This window comes from Girardinichthys multiradiatus, chromosome 5 (genome assembly GCF_021462225.1).
Source record: "Girardinichthys multiradiatus isolate DD_20200921_A chromosome 5, DD_fGirMul_XY1, whole genome shotgun sequence".
In the NCBI taxonomy this organism is placed as follows: Eukaryota; Metazoa; Chordata; class Actinopteri; order Cyprinodontiformes; family Goodeidae; genus Girardinichthys; species Girardinichthys multiradiatus.
In genome coordinates, this window is record NC_061798.1 from 1,250,792 (window position 1) to 1,270,819 (window position 20,028).

At 43.5% G+C, this 20,028-nt stretch overlaps 1 protein-coding gene across 5 annotated transcripts in view; it reads left to right on the plus strand.

Annotated features, from left to right (window-relative positions):
- Positions 1-638: 638 nt before the first annotated feature.
- Positions 639-20,028, plus strand: part of zdhhc5a (zinc finger DHHC-type palmitoyltransferase 5a) — a 69,074-nt gene continuing 49,684 nt past the window's right edge. For all 5 annotated transcript variants that reach the window (XM_047365394.1, XM_047365396.1, XM_047365395.1 and 2 more), the window contains exon 1: positions 639-1,054. The gene's annotated coding sequence lies outside the window, so the exon portion shown is untranslated. The remainder of the gene's footprint in view (positions 1,055-20,028) is intronic.

Genomic DNA, 20,028 nt, shown 5'->3' on the forward strand with positions numbered 1-20,028 from the left:
GTGTGTGCGTGTGTGAGAGAGCTTGGCTCCCTGTGCATATCCTCACAGCCCCGGCTGTCATTTTAAGCTGTCCTTTGAGTGGTCCGTGTGTTTTGTTTTTTTAATGTTTGGTACAGTATCTGTTCAGGGAGACACTTGTATATTTGCTGGGGTCAGTAACTCCACTGAAAGAATTGTTTTCTGAAACCCACCAGCTTAGTTGGCTGTTTTGGCTTTGAGTTGACTTGATGTTAGTGACAGTTAGTTTTGGATTTAACTTGTCAGAGTTCTCAGGGTTTAGGGATGGAAAGTGCCAGAGACTGATCCTTTCAGAAATCAGAATTTAGTTGCCAATATGTGCATAATAGCAATAAATCTACGGACACACACAAGCGTTATTGTTTTAGTGTTTCGACAGAAGAGAAAGTCTTGTCAGATTGAGTTTATTTGTCAGTCGCGTTTAATAACGATAGAACATTGTAGAAAGTCTTTGGAAGGAGCGCTGGACTGTGCCGCACTGTATTTGCAATCAATTTTACCACGATTTGGATCGATCGTGACGTCACCTAATTTGGGGGTGGTGCTTGGTCTCGGGAGCTATAGAATACGCCAAAAGCTAGATTGACAGTCGTGAAACCCAATCGGCGTTATTTCTAATACGACAACTCTGCTGTTGGACCCTGGCGTTTGAGTTTTTGTGGTTGTGAGGAATCTGTCGGCCTCTGGGAATCTAATGGCCACCAGCATCCTGGAGATGTCAGAAAAGCATATAATTTGGATTATATTCACTTGGTTGTCGTAGTGGCCCAGCGTTAATCTCGGAAACATCAAGTTATGAAAGGGGGAGCTGCTTGCGCCTGCTAACCCCGTTTAAGCTAGCTCTCTTCAGTAACAAACGTCAGTCATATCGGTGGTTTGGAATCAACCCCTCTGAGGTTGAATTAGCTTAGCTGAGTGTCTTTATATTGCCTAGGACGAACTGTTCTGAACGATTCTCATCTGACAATCCAACCAGGACCCAAACCGGCACTCCATCACCCGGGTTCGGATTCCTGACCGCTGTAAAGCCTCTCAGGTGAGGTGAATGATTAGCCCCGGCAGCTAGCCAGGGCTAACACCTGGGTAGTTTACGGCAAACAGCAGCTCAGGGTGCAGCGTCGAAACCCAATGAGCTTAACTGAGTGTGTGTGTGTGTGTAGTCCACAGCATGAAGCTGTGTGTTGTCGGTATTTTTATGTATGACTCATTAACGTCGAAACATATCCATAATCTTTCGTATTGCTAAAACTCTGTAATTACAGCTGTCTCCACCAAGATCAGATCCTTAATAATTGGTTAGTCATTATTAAAAAGAAAGATTCTGCAGATCAGTTTGCTTCTACTCCCAGAGTGACGTCCACACCCCACGGCCCGCTGTGGGCTCAGCGTCGTTGTAGTTTTGCACATTATAAAATCTCTTAAATTCCTTAAATCAAGCAAGGATTGTTTAATTATATTGGTTTTTTTTCTATTCTTAACTGTGATATTAAGCCTTGGGCTATCCACATAATTCTCTATGCAGGCCCCTTCTCCAGATGAAACCAGCAGGTTCATGAGTTGAGGATCTATAAAAGTCGTTTTGCTGAATTGTGAGACATTTTACAGCACTTTGTTTTCCTCCTCTCGACAGAGCAGTCTTGCTGGCTGATCACCCTAACTGACCCGTGAAAGCTAAACGCTGCTTGGTTGTTCCTACTCTCTGTCCCCTTGTGCAGCTGCCAGTAAGCCTCCATCTAACAGTGGAGATGGTAGCCAGCACATCCACTGTGCTGCAAAGTCGAACTGTGGCAGTTCAGAATTCGGAAGTCATTATTATGAAGTGCATGGTGTTTATGGTGCAAGTTGACGCAGTGATCTTAGCCGCTGTTTATGCAGCATGCTGCCTGACTGCAGCGGCCCCAGTGTGAATGTAGGGCCTTGATGATGATGCTCTGGGCTTCTTCACATGTAAGAAGGTTACCTAGTGTTGGAGAAGAAATAACAGTTGTGTAAAGAATCAATGATTGGTGGTGGTGTGAGGGTACTGCAATATCAAATATTCGGAAGTTTTGCATAGATTAAGACTAAGAATGAGACATTTTTTTGTATTCAACTCTTGGTGTTGTTATGGGTTCTTAATATGTTTAAATCTAAAATTGGTTTTTACTGTGAACTTTTGTGAACCAGTGTGTAACCTTGATAAGAGTCAAGGTTCGGTGCCCTTAAGCTTCCACGCCATCACTACCCATAGTTTGTGCAGTCAGAAATTTTTCCAAATAAGTCAAATTTCATTCCTTTGAAGGAAAGTCTTAATGGCCAGCTGACCAGAAGTGTGCAGCAACAGGTCGGGGAGAGGCAAAGGTGTTTTACTTTATGCTTCATAACTTTTTTAATCTTTGGTATACCTTGATACTGGAAAAAAACACCTAGTTGTATTTGAACTGAAAAGTGAACATTTGCTTTACTAACATGAAAACTTGTTTATTTTCTGGATCAGTTAAAGAATAGAACTAGCTGATAACCAGTTATTCCTACATGTAAATTGGATTCAGGAAAAGTTTGAAAAATGATGTTAAATGTATTTACCCATTGGCATCTGAAAAAAGCTGTTGCTTTCTAACTGCATGATTTACACACATTCAGTAATAAACATTGAGGAACAAAAACTTATTATCAAAAATGATTGAAATGCTTCACAACAGATAGGAATGGGCAAAAAATTCCTTGACTATAAAATCTGCATCAGAGGTGGCACAGGGGTAAATCGCACAATGAGTCCCAGCCCGTAGATGTTTATTGCATGTCCTCCCTCCTCTTTCCACCCTATTTCCTGTAAAGTCATTTTCAAAAATGTGAAAAATACAGGCCCCTAATCCCTAAAAAAACAAAAAACTAGAAGCAAACAGTTAAGGATGTCTGAAAGATGTTGGGTAGCTGTATCCAAGCTGGTACTATGGTTTCAGCTTCTGCTGGGTTGTCTGTATAAAACAATAAGGAAGGTAATTTAATGTCAACAGGTTTCCCTCCAGGTAATTGGGTCTCAACAAACAGGATGGTTTAATGATTTGATGACAGAGTTAAAATATTGTTTTTACTGAGTTTTCAAATCAAATGAAATGCGAGTCAGAAAGGTCACATTAGCTTCTATAGTAAGGTTAAAGGTTAATATCAGAATATAGGCATGCTTTGACAATAGAGTGAAACCTATAAACCCAGAGATGTACAGGAAGTACACTCTTAAAGAACAACACAGTTTTTCAATGTGATCAGAGGCAACATTGAACATGCAGCAGAGTTTTTAAGACCTTTTGAAAACAAACTGATTAATGTGTAATCATCCTACCTGACCACAAATTGCTCACATGTGAACATTTAGCTTTTTGTGTGGTAAGCTAGTTTAAAACTCCTAGTGCTGGATACAGTAAGGCCCCAGCTACACTACTCTGAATTGTTTAACCAGTATTCAAAAAAGCTCTTCCTCAGGGTGGTGTGATTTCAATCAGATATATTGTAATAGCTGTGCTGTGCCAGCAGAAGGCGATGACATTGCCATTCACCCAGCCATCCATTGTCTATACACACTTGTGCCAGGGATGGGGGGTTTATACTGGGGTCTTTCCCCAGTGGTCAATTGGCGAGAGGCGGAGTACGCCCTGGACAGGTTGCCAGTCAAAGGGCAACAGAGAGACACATAGGACAAGCAACCATGTACGCACACACTCGTACATAAGGGTGATGTAGAGAGACAAATGAACTTATCATTGACCATAACTACCTCAATATTGAAAGGCAGAAGGCTAATGAAGGGCTAGTATTCAGGTTCTTTCAAAACAGTTGTAGCTCTTGCTATCTTTAACCCCTTACAGATCATCCCTTTGTTCTGTGATCTACACATATTCTTTATGCCTCCCAATCAGCTGAAAGGGTTAGGGTATCGGGGTGGATGTCAACCTACCAATATTGCGACCCTAATCCCTTCATGAATTTTCTCTTGCATTTTATTAAAACTTCTGCCTAAAAAAGTGTTTAAGTTGAAGGAGTCGTTTAATGAAAAAGGTTTTGAAACCATAGCTTTTTAAAACCTTGGTATACCTTTATTCCTTTAACCAGCTCATGCCCAACTCTGACACTTACATGCTGTCCTCAAACAGGTAATCCGAAGCCACGCTGTTGGAACATGTGCAGAATGTGGCTTGTCATTGTCTTCCTAAAATAAGCAGGGACACCCCTGCTTGGATGGCAGTAGATGTTACTCCAAAACTTGTATGTACCTTTCAGCATTAATGGTTATGTCAAAGATGTGCAGGTTACCCATGCCATGGGTACTAACACATCCTGCCTCAATACCATCACAGATGCTGGCTTTTGAAACAGGGATGTAAACAAATTTTTAACTTACAATTGTCAAATAATGTTTTATTAGATTTACAGGTCCATTCACTAAATTTGAATATTGTTGAAAAGTTCATTTATTACAGTAACTTGGCTCACTAAACATAAAGCATTATATAGATTAACTGTACACAAACTGATGTTTCAAGCCTTTATTTATGTTAATTATTACCACTGGTCTGGCCCTATCACCACAGCCCACCTGCCCTTCATGCAGACGCCTCTCTCTGGAAGAGAAACAGAGGCTTTCCATCTTCTCTCCGATAGAAAGGGAATTCCCCATAGAGGACCACTAACTGCTAGACGTAGCGCTAGTTGCCTTTGATCAGTCAATTCTGCCTCAGAGGCGGGAACTAGCAGCACCCCTATTCCCTTTCTCTGGATGAAGGGACCGAGTTAAGTCACCATCAGCCCACACTCAGGGCCTCCTAGTGTCGGAAGGCTTGAGAATTGGGATCTCCCGCCAGAGGACACAGAATACTGTTACTTTGCCGACACCATCCTAAATGTCTACGGGGCGTCAGCTGTGTGCTGAAACTACAGCAGCTTCAAATGTGGCTCAGTCTCTCCTCTTCTATCACGGAGGTTCTAAAAGGAAAGAGCTGCTGGAAGGTCCTATCAGTCAGGATGGACTGCTGGGGCCCGTTTTTCATTGTTGGAGCAGATGCAGACGTTCCATGACGAGCTGGAGCCAGGCATGAGGCTCCATTTCTGCCTAAAGCCCGCTCTTCCCACACCACTGGCTGCTGGCCGGACTGTCAAGTTCAGCGGCACTCACCGTTGCTGTCGTGGCTCCCCGAGCCACTCTGCCCACCACGTCTTCCACCAAATCACAGCTGCCGCAGCTTCGCAGAGTCGCAAGTCACTGGAGCTGTGTGAGGCTTCCTCCATCTTCAAACGCCCCACCATCATCCCAGTACCCAAGAAACCCACCATCACAGGATTAAATCACTACAGTGCTGTCACCCTGATATCTGTGTTCATTAAATCCTTTACGTGACTGGTGTTGGAGCACTAGAAGGACATCATAGGCCCCCTGCTGGATAACCCTGAAGTGCCTACCGAGCAAACAGGTCGGCAGATGATGTAATCAACTTGGGACTACACTTCATCCTGCAACTCCTCAACCACCCAGGGATGTACACCATGATCCTGTTTGTGGGCTTCAGCTCAGCCTTCAACATCATCAACCCAGACATCCTCCACCAGAAGCGGACCCAGCTCAAAGTCCCGGCCTCCACCTATCAGTGGATCACCAGCTTCCTGATGGACTGGCAACAGCAGGTGAGGCTGGGGAGCATCTTCTCCTGCACAAGAACCATCAGCACTGGCACCCCCTGTGGGTGTGTTTTCTCCCCACTCCTCTTCACCCTCTACACAAATGACTGCACCTCAGCGGACCCACCTGTGAAACTCCTGAAGTTTGCAGATGACACCATTGTTATTGGTCTGATCCAGGACAGTAATGAGTCTGCATACAGACAGAAGGTGGATCGGCTGGTACACTGGTGTAGTCAGAACCACCTGGAACTCAACCCACTTAAGACTGTGGAGATGATGGTGGAGTTTCGGAGAACACCACCCCCACACACCCTCCTCACCATCCTCAACAGCACTGTGTCTACTGTGGACCACTTCCGGTTCCTAGGAACCACCATCTCTTGAAATCTGAGATGGACCTTACACATTGACAATGTTCAGAAGAAGGCCCAGCAGAGACTATTTCCTGAGGCAACTCAAGAAATCCAACCTTCCAGAGGAGCTAATGGTAATCTTCTACACTGACATCATTCAGTCAGTTTTGTGCTCATCCATCTCTTTGTGGTTTGGTTCATCCACAAAACAGGACAGGTTTAAACTGCAACAAACAATCAAGGCTGAAGAGAGAATCATCAGGGCTGACCAGGACTTATACAGGTCTAGGGTCAGGAAAAGGGCAGTTAAAATCTATGCAGACCCCACACACCCTGCACGCAAACGGTCTAGGCTTTTACCTTCAGGTCTACACTACAGAGCGCTGTTTGCTAAAACCAGCTGCCACAGAGACAGTTTCTTTCCCCAAGCTGTTTCTCTGATGAACACTTGACAGAGTTTCAGAACAACACCAAGCATACTTAGACTGATCTCACATTATATTCTATTGTAAATTGTATATATATGTACTTTAGATATTTTAATCTTTTCCATTATTTTATATAATTCAATCCAATTTCAATTCAGTTTATTTATATAGTGCTAATTCACAACACATGTCGTCTCAAGGCACTTCACAGAGTCAGGTACATACAGGTCCTTCTCAAAATATTAGCATATTGTGATAAAGTTCATTATTTTCCATAATGAAATGATGAAAATTTAACATTCATATATTTTAGATTCATTGAACACTAACTGAAATATTTGAGGTGTTTTATTGTCTTAATACGGATGATTGTGGCATACAGCTCATGAAAACCCAAAATTCCTATCTCACAAAATTAGCATATTTCATCCGACCAAAAAAAGAAAAGTGTTTTTAATACAAAAAACGTCAACCTTCAAATAATCATGTACAGTTATGCACTCAATACTTGGTCGGGAATCCTTTGGCAGAAATGACTGCTTCAATGCGGCGTGGCATGGAGGCAATCAGCCTGTGGCACTGCTGAGGTCTTATGGAGGCCCAGGATGCTTCGATTAGCGGCCTTTAGCTCATCCAGAGTGTTGGGTCTTGAGTCTCTCAACGTTCTCTTCACAATATCCCACAGATTCTCTATGGGGTTCAGGTCAGGAGAGTTGGCAGGCCAATTGAGCACAGTGATATGGTCAGTAAACCATTTACCAGTGGTTTTGGCACTGTGAGCAGGTGCCAGGTCGTGCTGAAAAATGAAATCTTCATCTCCATAAAGCTTTTCAGCAGATGGAAGCATGAAGTGCTCCAAAATCTCCTGATAGCTAGCTGCATTGACCCTGCCCTTGATAAAACACAGTGGACCAACACCAGCAGCTGACACGGCACCCCAGACCATCACTGACTATGGGTACAGTGACACTGGACTTCTGGCATTTTGGCATTTCCTTCTCCCCAGTCTTCCTCCAGACTCTGGCACCTTGATTTCCGAATGACATGCAGAATTTGCTTTCATCTGAAAAAAGTACTTTGGACCACTGAGCAACAGTCCAGTGCTGCTTCTCTGTAGCCCAGGTCAGGCGCTTCTGCCGCTGTTTCTGGTTCAAAAGTGGCTTGACCTGGGGAATGCGGCACCTGTAGCCCATTTCCTGCACACGCCTGTGCACGGTGGCTCTGGATGTTTCTACTCCAGACTCAGTCTACTGCTTCCGCAGGTCCCCCAAGGTCTGGAATCGGCCCTTCTCCACAATCTTCCTCAGGGTCCGGTCACCTCTTCTCGTTGTGCAGCGTTTTCTGCCACACCTTTTCCTTCCCACTGACTTCCCACTGAGGTGCCTTGATACAGCACTCTGGGAACAGCCTATTCGTTCAGAAATTTCTTTCTGTGTCTTACCCTCTTGCTTGAGGGTGTCGACAGTGGCCTTCTGGACAGCAGTCAGGTCGGCAGTCTTACCCATGATTGGGGTTTTGAGTGATGAACCAGGCTGGGAGTTTTAAAGGCCTCAGGAATCTTTTGCAGGTGTTTAGAGTTAACTCGTTGATTCAGATGATTAGGTTCATAGCTCGTTTAGAGACCCTTTTAATGATATGCTAATTTTGTGAGATAGGAATTTTGGGTTTTCATGAGCTGTATGCCAAAATCATCCGCATTAAGACAATAAAAGACCAGAAATATTTCAGTTCGTGTGCAATGAATCTAAAATATATGAATGTTAAATTTTCATCATGACATTATGGAAAATAATGAACTTTATCACAATATGCTAATATTTTGAGAAGGACCTGTACATTCCAATTAATCCTAACCATTGAACAGCGCAGTCAGATTCAGTTATTTTTTGCAAATTGGATAAAAAGTTTTTCTATCTAAGGAAACCCAGCAGATTTCATCAAGTCAGAGATTTGTAGCAGTCACTCCTCCTGGAAGAGCATGTAGCAACAGTGGACAGTCACTGGCATTGACTTTGCAGCAGTCCCTCATAATGAGCATGTATGTAGCGACAGTGGAGAGGAAAAACTCCCTTTTAACAGGAAGAAACCTCCAGCAGAACCAGGCTCAGTGTGAGCGGCCATCTGCCACAACCGACCGGTGGTTTGAGAGAACAGAGCAGAGATACAAAAAGAACACAGAAGCACTGATCCAGAAGTACTTTCTATGGGAAGGAAAAGTAAATGTTAATGGATGTAACTCCTTTAGGCGTTTCATCTAGAAAGAAAGAACAGATAAACTCTGAGCCAGTTTTCAAGGTTTGAGTCTGAAAGAGAGCACATATAATTAGTTACAGTAAAAGCTCAGTCAATTGCTATGTCTAGGAGAGAGAAAGGGTTAAACACTGAAACGGGGCCAAGTGGATCATTGGTAGAGGGTGAGAATTAAGTTGTTGCCAGCAGAAGCTTGGACGATGCCCCCCTCCAGAAAGGTGTCACAGGTAGACACAGAGCCAGGCCAGGTGTAGCTTCTATGAAGAGAAAAGAAAGAGAACATAAAGTTAAAAGCTGAAATAACAGCAAATAATGCAAAATTGGAGAGTACTGTGAGAATTTAGCGAAGAGAGTGAAAGTGGTCATTATGTCCTCCAGCAGCCTAAGCCTATTGCAGCATAACTACAGAGATAGCTCAGGATAACCTAAGCCACTCTAATTATAAGCTTTATCAAAAAGGAAAGTTTGAAGCCTACCCTTAAAAGTAGACAGGGTGTCTGCCTCACAGACTAAAACTCGGAGCTGGTTCCACAGGAGAGAAGCCTGATAACTAAAGGATATGCCTCCCATTCTACTTCTAGAGACTCTAGGAACCACCAGTAAACCTGCAGTCTGAGAACGAAGTGCTCTGTTAGGAATACAGGTCCTTCTCAAAATATTAGCATATTGTGATAAAGTTCATTATTTTCCATAATGTCATGATGAAAATTTAACATTCATATATTTTAGATTCATTGCACACTAACTGAAATATTTCAGGTCTTTTATTGTCTTAATACGGATGATTTTGGCATACAGCTCATGAAAACCCAAAATTCCTATCTCACAAAATTAGCATATCATTAAAAGGGTCTCTAAACGAGCTATGAACCTAATCATCTGAATCAACGAGTTAACTCTAAACACCTGCAAAAGATTCCTGAGGCCTTTAAAACTCCCAGCCTGGTTCATAACTCAAAACCCCAACCATGGGTAAGACTGCCGACCTGACTGCTGTCCAGAAGGCCACTATTGACACCCTCAAGCAAGAGGGTAAGACACAGAAAGAAATTTCTGAACGAATAGGCTGTTCCCAGAGTGCTGTATCAAGGCACCTCAGTGGGAAGTCTGTGGGAAGGAAAAAGTGTGGCAGAAAACGCTGCACAACGAGAAGAGGTGACCGGACCCTGAGGAAGATTGTGGAGAAGGGCCGATTCCAGACCTTGGGGGACCTGCGGAAGCAGTGGACTGAGTCTGGAGTAGAAACATCCAGAGCCACCGTGCACAGGCGTGTGCAGGAAATGGGCTACAGGTGCCGCATTCCCCAGGTCAAGCCACTTTTGAACCAGAAACAGCGGCGGAAGCGCCTGACCTGGGCTACAGAGAAGCAATACTGGACTGTTGCTCAGTGGTCCAAAGTACTTTTTTCAGATGAAAGCAAATTCTGCATGTCATTCGGAAATCAAGGTGCCAGAGTCTGGAGGAAGACTGGGGAGAAGGAAATGCCAAAATGCCAGAAGTCCAGTGTCAAGTACCCACAGTCAGTGATGGTCTGGGGTGCCATGTCAGCTGCTGGTGTTGGTCCACTGTGTTTTATCAAGGGCAGGGTCAATGCAGCTAGCTATCAGGAGATTTTGGAGCACTTCATGCTTCCATCTGCTGAAAAGCTTTATGGAGATGAAGATTTCATTTTTCAGCACGACCTGGCACCTGCTCACAGTGCCAAAACCACTGGTAAATTGTTTACTGACCATGGTATCACTGTGCTCAATTGACCTGCCAACTCTCCTGACCTGAACCCCATAGAGAATCTGTGGGATATTGTGAAGAGAACGTTGAGAGACTCAAGACCCAACACTCTGGATGAGCTAAAGGCCACTATCGAAGCATCCTGGGCCTCCATAAGACCTCAGCAGTGCCACAGGCTGATTGCCTCCATGCCACGCCGCATTGAAGCAGTCATTTCTGCAAAAGGATTCCCGACCAAGTATTGAGTGCATAACTGTACATGATTATTTGAAGGTTGACGTTTTTTGTATTAAAAACACTTTTCTTTTATTGGTCGGATGAAATATGCTAATTTTGTGAGATAGGAATTTTGGGTTTTCATGAGCTGTATGCCAAAATCATCCGTATTAAGACAATAAAAGACCTGAAATATTTCAGTTAGTGTGCAATGAATCTAAAATATATAAATGTTAAATTTTCATCATGACATTGTGGAAAATAATGAACTTTATCCCAATATGCTAATATTTTGGGAAGGACCTGTATATGGAACAATCAAATCTCTGATGTATGATGGACCTAGATCATTAAGGGTTAGGGTTATATGTGAGGAGGAGAATTTTAAATTATATTCTGGATTTAACAGGAGCCAATGAAGGGAAGCTAAAGTAGGAGAAATATGATCGCTCTTTTTAATTTTGATCAGAAGTCTTGCTGCAGCATTTTGAATCAGCTGAAGGCCTTTAACTGCATTTTTTGGACATCCTGATAATAAAGAATTACAATAGTCCAGCCTTGAAGTAACAAATCCATGGACTAGTTTTTCAGCGTCACTCCTGGATAGGATATTTCTAATTTTTCCAATGTTCCGGAGGTGATAGAAGGAAATCCTAGAAACCTGTTTAATATGGGATTTAAATGACATGTCCTGGTCAAAAATAATACTAAGGTTTTTTACTTTATTATCGGAGGTCAATTTAATGCCATCCAGGTTGAGTGATTGACTAAGCAGTTTCTTTTTTAATGACTCCGGTCCAAAGACAACAACTTCTGTCTTGTCTGAATTTAGAAGCAGAAAATTTAAAGTCATCCATGTTTTTATGTCTTCAAGACATGCTTGTAATCTCTCTAACTGGTTGGGCCCTTCAGGATTTATGGATAAGAAAAGCTGTATATCATCATCATAACTGTGAAAATGTATCCTATGCTGCCTGATAATTTTAACTATTGAAAGCATATATATAATAAAGAGAATTGGCCCAAGTACTGAACCCTGTGGTACTCTACAATTAACCCTGGAGTTTAAAGATAATTTATCATTTACATGAATAAACTATCCAGCCTTGTGCTGTTCTCCCGATCCCTACAGCATATTCCAGCCTTTCTAAGAGAATATTGTGATCAACTAACAAATGCAGCACTGAGATCTAAAAGGACAAGTACAGACATAAGTCCATTATCTTAGGCCATAAGAATATCATTGGTGACTTTCAGCAGAGCTGTTTCAGTGCTATGATGAGCTCTGAAACCTGACTGAAACTCTTCAAACAGGTCATTGCTGTGTAAATGTTCACACATTTGATTAGCAACTGTTTTCTCAAGAATTTTAGATAAGAATGGAAGATTGGATGTAGGTCTGTAATTTTTCAAGTCATCACGATGAAGTGAAGGTTTCTTAAGTAAAGGTTTAATTACAGCTGCCTTAAAAGCCTGTGGTACATATCCATTTACTAAGGATAGATCAATCATATCTAAAATGGGGCTGGTAATCAGAGGGAACACTTCCTTAAATAATTTGGTTGGGATTGGGTCTAACATACAAGTTGAAGGTTAAGATGAAGTTAATATTTCTGATAACTCAGGAAGCTCCACAGGATCAAAACATTCCAAACACGGATCAAGTTCTACAGTTACTTCCAATGTTGTCTCACTTGCTGAGGATGAAGTAATCATCTTCGGGAGTATGTCAAATATTTTATTTTTAATAGAATCAATTTTATTTAGGAAGAATCCCATAAAGTCATGAGGGCTGAGAGCTAAGGGAATGGATGGCTCAACAGAGCTATGACTGTGTAAGTTTAGCAACTGTACCAAAGAGAAACCTAGGATTATTCTTGTTCTCTTCTATTAATGACGAGAAATAAACTGTTCTGGCTTGGCAAAGTGTCTTTTTATACAACAGAAATCTATTTTTCCAGATTAAGTAGGAATTATTTAGGTGTGTAGAGCACCATCTTTTCTCCAATTTTCTAGCATCGTGCTTTAAAGTACGCAGCTGTGAATTAAGCCAGTCTCCTATGAATAATTACATTCTTTTTCAAGGGGGCTGCATTGTCTAATGCACCACGCAATGATGAAGTACTACTGTTAAACAGAATTAACATGAATTTGTATATATTTGTCTATATATATATATATATATATATACAGGGGTTGGACAATGAAACTGAAACACCTGTCATTTTAGTGTGGGAGATTTCAAGGCTAAATTGGACCAGCCTGGTAGCCAGTCTTCATTGATTGCACATTGCACCAGTAAGAGCAGAGTGTGAAGGTTCAATTAGCAGGGTAAGAGCACAGTTTTGCTCAAAATATTGAAATGCACACATTATGGGTGACATACCAGAGTTCAAAAGAGGACAAATTGTTGGTGCACATCTTGCTGGCGCATCTGTGACCAAGACAGCACGTCTTTTTGATGTATCAAGAGCCACGGTATCCAGGGTTATGTCAGCAAACCACCAAGAAGGACGAACCACATCCAACAGGATTAACTGTGGACCCAAGAGGAAACTGTCTGAAAGGGATGTTCAGGTGCTAACTCGGATTGTATCCAAAAAACATAAAACCACGGCTGCCCAAATCACGGCAGAATTAAATGTGCTCCTCAGCTCTCCTGTTTCCACCAGAACTGTCTGTCAGGAGCTCCACGGGGTCAATATACACGGCCGGGCTGCTATAGCCAAACCTTTGGTCAATCATGCCAATGCCAAACGTCGGTTTCAATGGTGCAAGGAGTGCAAATCTTGGGCTGTGGACAATGTACAACATGTATTGTTCTCTGATGAGTCCACCTTTACTGTTTTCCCCACATCCAGGAGAATTACGGTGTGGAGAAGCCCCAAAGAAGCGTACCACCCAGACTGTTGCATGCCCAGAGTGAAGCATGGGGGTGGATCAGTGATGGTTTGGGCTGCCATATGGCATTCCCTCGGCCCAATACTTGTGCTAGATGGGCGCGTGACTGCTAAGGACTACCGAACCATTCTTGAGGACAATGTGCATCCAATGGTTCAAACATTGTATCCTGAAGGCGGTGCACTAATACACACAGCAAGACTGGTGAAAGATTGGTTTGATGAACATGAAAGTGAAGTTGAACATCTCCAATGGCCTGCACAGTCACCAGATCTAAATATTATCGAGCCACTTTGGGGTGTTTTGGAGGAGCGAGTCAGGAAACGTTTTCCTCCACCAGTATCACGTAGTGACCTGGCCGCTATCCTGCAAGAAGAATGGCTTAAAATCCCTCTGACCACTGTGCAGGACTTGTGTATGTTATTCCGAAGACGAATTGATGTTGCATTGGCCGCAAAAGGAGGCCCTACACCATACTAATAAATTATTGTGGTCTAAAACCAGGTGTTTGAGTTTCATTGTCCAACCCCTGTGTGTATATATATATATACATATCTATATATGCAAAGTGTGCCAGAGTGTAATTGCTTGTTTGTTTGTACAAACTTGGCAATAAAGCTGATTCGGATTCTTCATTCCAACGTATATGCGACTCTAGAATAAAACCAATATTTGCATTTTAGACAGTTCAAAACCTTTTTTCTTTTAATCTGGTTCCCACATCCATTTATATTCCATGATATTGTATTAATATATCCTTTAACCATCTTTCTCTATCTGGTATAAACTGTATGTCTTGAACTGTTGCTAAGTACATTTCAGCAGTCCATTTCATGACCATTATTAACACTTACAAATTTTAACACTGTCACTACAGCCCCAAAACCTAGAATCAACATGGATTTTACTTATGTTCGCCGGTTAAAATACAACTTCCATGATAACAGATGTCCTTTACTTAGTGCCTTTTAGAAATTTTTCAGTTTCTACTTTGTCTCTGAATGTCTTCCCCTCTCCAGGTGAAGAATAGCGTCATTGGACACACCAGCCAGTGTTTTACTTCCATCTCCTGCAGGCAGTTCTTAACAATAAAAAGCTTTACGTTTCTCCACAAGCTCCCTCGTCAGATCCTCAAAGGACAGTTTGCAGCCTTCCCACTCCAATCCACATTTCTCTTTGGCCATCTGCAGCACCTTGTCTCTAGCCGAAGAGCGCAAGAACTGTATCGGGATAGTCTGGAGTGGTTTGTTCATTTAGGGCCCAGTGAGCTACCCACAAGGGCGAATCCCAGAGAATGGATCTTCTCCACATACTGAAACATTTCACCTCCTTCTTTCAGCCCCACCATTCTCACGTTATTCCTCCAGCTCCTATTCTCCAAGTCCTCTATTGGTGACGATAGCACTAAAGATTTCATGTCGCATTTCTCCACACATTTCTTCACCCATGCATTCACATGTTCTACATCGGACACTCGTTCCACTTCACCCAGTCTTATTTGAATATTTTCCACTTGGTCCTTAAGCTCTTTTGTGGTTTCCTTGATTAAGACATCTGTAGCCACTACTTTGATTGTCCTGTTCATTTTTTGCAGTTGTTCCATAAAGTTGCAGTCTGTATTGTCCTCTTCAGAACAGCCTAAATCCTTCAGAGGTTTTTGGGTTACTGACACATTTTCAGGCTTTCGGTTAATCCCGGTTGCTAGCTTGCTTCTTGTTCCCACACCTTTAAAAACAAGATAGCTTTGCTGTTACTCGACATTGCTCAGGAGGACTACTAAGGTCTAACCCTTAATTGAAATTTGTTGTTCTAATGCATTTGTTCTAAAGCACTTAAATCCTGGCAAGTTCAAAGTTCGAATTTAGTTTAAAAAAAAGGCCTGTTGGCTCATGGAGCTCCCCTAGCGTGCTGCCATCTTCTGCTGTGGTCCCACGTGACTCCAGTAATAACATTAACAGAAAGCACTTAATTTCAGGGTAGATTTCCATCATTCAAAAGGGTTGGACAATTTGAGAGCACATCCATGAGTACAGGTATCATATGGGCCAATGAAACAACAGTATTCATCAGTAAAAATCAAGGGTACATGAAAAACATGGATGGGGCCTGGAATTAGCCTATTTCAGTTAGACTGTCACTACCAGCGATTGGCTTGGCAGACAACAAAAGTCTGATCTTTTTTCCAGTTAGTGAACTCACCATGTCTAGTTTACTGTAGTGCCAGAACTCTTCAATATGGGAGCTGTTAGACATTTTCAATATCAGTGAAGTCAGAGGAAAAGCAAAAGCTGGAGAAAACTTTGCCCCTTTGAGGTATCCGTTAAAGAACATAGTGGATGTGGAAATGTTAGCAGCCTGTGCAAATTACAGAGATGGATGTTTACAGTTATTCCTCCTGTGCTAAACTCTAATGAAAGTTGTTAAAGAAAGGTATAAAACCTCTGCCACATGTTGTCTTTGTTTTAAAATGATAATCAGATATTCAGTTTTCCTGCAGGCCTGGATCAGTGTGTAATGTTACCGTTTGCTCGTTCTCGTCGTCTTCCGCTTCATCCGGGACCGGGTCGCGGGGGCAGCAGACTTAGTAGAGACACCCAGACGTCCCTCTCCCCAGACACATCCTCCAGCTCCTCCGGGGGGAGCCCAAGGCGTTCCCAGGCCAGCCGAGAGACATAGTCCCTCCTGCGTGTCCTGGGCCTTCCCCTGGGCCTCCTTCCCCCTCCCGAAGGCATCCAGGAGGGATCCAGTGTAGATGCCCGAGCCACCTCAACTGGCTCCTCTCGATGTAGAGGAGCAGCGGGTCTACTCCGAGCTCCTCCTGAATGGCTGAGCTCCTCACCTTATCTTTAAGGGAGTGCCCGGCCACCCTACAGAGGAAGCTCATTTCAGCCGCTTGTATCTAGGATCTCGTTCTTGCAGTCGTGACCCCAAAGAGACCGGATGGCCCCTAATAAAGGTCCCCCAAGGACTCCTTACTCCTGGAGCACCCCCCATAGGGTACCACAAGGGATACAGTCTATTGCCTTCTCCATGTCCACAAAAATACATGTGGACCGATTGGGCAAACTCCTCAAGTACCCTGCAAGAGGGTGTAGAGCTGGTCCAGTGTTCCACGGCAGAGAAAAACAACACTGCTCCTCCTGAAGCCGAGGTTCGACTATCGGCCAGAATCTCTTCTCCAATACCCTGGCATAGGCCTTACCAGGAAGGTTGAGGAGTGTGATCCCCCTATAGTTGGAACACACCCTCCGGTCATCCTTCTTATAAAGGGGGACCACCACCACGGTCTGCCGGTCCAGGGGCACTGTCCCCGACCGCCACGCAATATTTCTGTGGCCTGTCAACCATGACATCACTGCAACATCCAGAAACCTAAGGTACTCAGGGCGGATCTCATCCAACCCCGACACTGTTGGTGTCCACCACCAGGTTTCGCGGATTCCCGCCGCGACAGGCACCACAGACCTACGGGCAGCAGCATTGACAATAGATGAGGAAAACATGGTCCACTCTGACTATGTCTCCAACCTCCTCCGGAATCTGTTCAAAGCTCTCCTGGAGGTGGGAGTTGAATGCATCCCTGGCTGAGGGCTCCGCCAGACGTTCCCAGCAGACCCTCACTATGCGTTTGGGCCTGCCAAGTCTGTCTGGCTTTCTCCTCTTCCAGCGCATCCAACTCACCACCAGGTGGTGATCAGTGGAGAGCTCAGCCCCTTTCTTCACCCGCGTGTCCAAAACATGCGGCCAAAGTTCTGAAAACAACACCACCTGCTTAGGGTGTCCTGGTCCCTCATGGTTCCCCCCTGCAGGTGGTGGGCCCACTGGGGGATGGCCTCGCGTCTCTTGTTCGGGCTTGGCCCAGCCAGGTCCCACGAGGAACAACCCAGCCACCAGGCACTCCGACGAGTCCTGACCCCAGGCCTGGCTCCAGTGTGGGACCCCGGCTCCGCCGTACCGGGCGATGTCTCGTGCCTCGATTGTGGTCCTCATGAAGGAGTCTTGAAGCGCTCTTTGTCTGACCCATCACCTAGAGCCTGTTTGCCATGGGAGACCCTTCCAGGGGCATTTAAGCCCCAGACAACATAGCCTCTAGGATCATTTGAGCACTCAACCCCTCCACCACGTTAAGGTGACGGTTGAAGGAAGGGTGTTACCCTTTGTTGCATAGTAACAGCAAATACAGTGCCTTGCGAAAGTACTCGGCCCCTTTGAACTGGTGAACCTCTTGCCACATTTCTGGCTTCAAACATAAAGATATAAAATTATAATTTTGTGAAGAATCAACAAGTGGGACACAATTGTGAAGTGGAATGAAATTTATTGGATGTGTCAAACTTTTTTAACAAATAAAAAACTGAAAAGTGGGGTGTGCAATATTATTCGGCCCCTTTACTTTCAGTGCAGCAAACTCACTCCAGAAGTTCAGTGAGGATCTCTGAATGATACAATGTTGTCCCAAATGACTGATGAAGATAAATAGAATCCACCTGTGTGTAATCAAGTCTCCGTATAAATGCACCTGCTCTGTGATAGTCTCAGGGTTCTGTTCAAAGCACAGAGAGCATCATGAAGACCGAGGAACACACCAGGCAGGTCCAAGATACTGTTGTGGAGAAGTGTAAAGCCGGATTTGGATACAAAAAGATTTCCCAAGCTTTAAACATCCCAAAGAGCACCGTGGAAGCAATCATATTGAAATGGAAGGAGTATCAGACCAAATCTGCCAAGACCCGGCCATCCCTCTAAACTTTCATCTCGAACAAGGAGAAGACTGATCAGAGATGCAGCCAAGAGGCCCATGATCACTCTAAATGAACTGCAGAGATCTACAGCTGAGGTGGGAGAGTCTGTCCATAGGACAGCAATCAGTCGTACACTGCACAAATCTGGCCTTTATGGAATAGTGGCAAGAAGAAAGCCTTTTCTCAAAGATATCCATAAAAAGTCTAGTTTAAAGTTTGCCACAAGCCACCTGGGAGACACACCAAACATGTGGAAGAAGGTGCTCTGGGTCAGATGAAACCAAAATCGAACGAGTTGGCCACAATGCAAAACGATATGTTTGGCGTAAAAGCAACACAGCTCATCACTCTGAACACACCATCCCCACTGTCAAACATGGTGGTGGCAGTATCATGGTTTGGGCCTGCTTTTCGTCAGCAGGGACAAGGAAGATGGTCAAAATTGATGCGAAGATGGATGGGGCCAAATACAGGACTATTCTGGAAGAAAACCTGTTGGAGTCTGCAAGAGACCTGAGACTGGGACGAAGATTTATCTTCCAACAAGACAATGATCGTAAACATAAAGCCAAATCTACAATGGAATGGTTCACAAATGAATGTATCCAGGTGTTGGAATGGCCAAGTCAAAGTCCAGACCTGAATCCAATCGAGAATCTGTGGAAAGAGCTGAAGACTGCTGTTCACGAACGCTCTCCATCCAATCTCACTGAGCTCGAGCTGTTTTGCAACGAAGAATGGGCCAGAATTTCGGTCTCTAGATGTGCAAAACTGATAGGGACATACTAAGCGACTTGCAGCTGTATTTGCAGCAAAGTTGGCGCTACAAAGTATTAACGCAAGGGGGCCGAATAATCTTGCACGCCCCACTTTTCAGTTTTTTATTTGTTAAAGTTTGACACATCCAATAAATTTCATTCCACTTCATGATTGTGTCCCACATGTTGTTGATTCGTCATAAAAAATTAGAATTTTATATCTTTATGTTTGAAGCCTGAAATGTGGCAAGAGGTTGACCAGTTCAAGGGGGCCGAGTACTTTCGCAAGGCACTGTAAATCATTTAAGAACACATCTACCAGTATATCAGAGGTGTTTCCTCTCAAATAGAAAGTTGGACACAGCAGCTATTTTTAAGGGGTCTTGTAAATAATAAATACAGGTCCTTCTCAAAATATTAGCATATTGTGATAAAGTTCATTATTTTCCATAATGTCATGATAAAAATTTAACATTCATATATTTTAGATTCATTGCACACTAACTGAAATATTTCAGGTCTTTTATTGTCTTAATACGGATGATTTTAGCATACAGCTCATGAAAACCCAAAATTCCTATCTCACAAAATTAGCATATCATTAAAAGGGTCTCTAAACGAGCTATGAACCTAATCATCTGAATCAACGAGTTAACTCTAAACACCTGCAAAAGATTCCTGAGGCCTTTAAAACTCCCGGCCTGGTTCATCACTCAAAACCCCAATCATGGGTAAGACTGCCGACCTGACTGCTGTCCAGAAGGCCACTGTTGACACCCTCAAGCAAGAGGGTAAGACACAGAAAGAAATTTCTGAACGAATAGGCTGTTCCCAGAGTGCTGTATCAAGGCACCTCAGTGGGAAGTCTGTGGGAAGGAAAAGTGTGGCAGAAAACGCTGCACAACGAGAAGAGGTGACCGGACCCTGAGGAAGATTGTGGAGAAGGGCCGATTCCAGACCTTGTGGGACCCGCGGAAGCAGT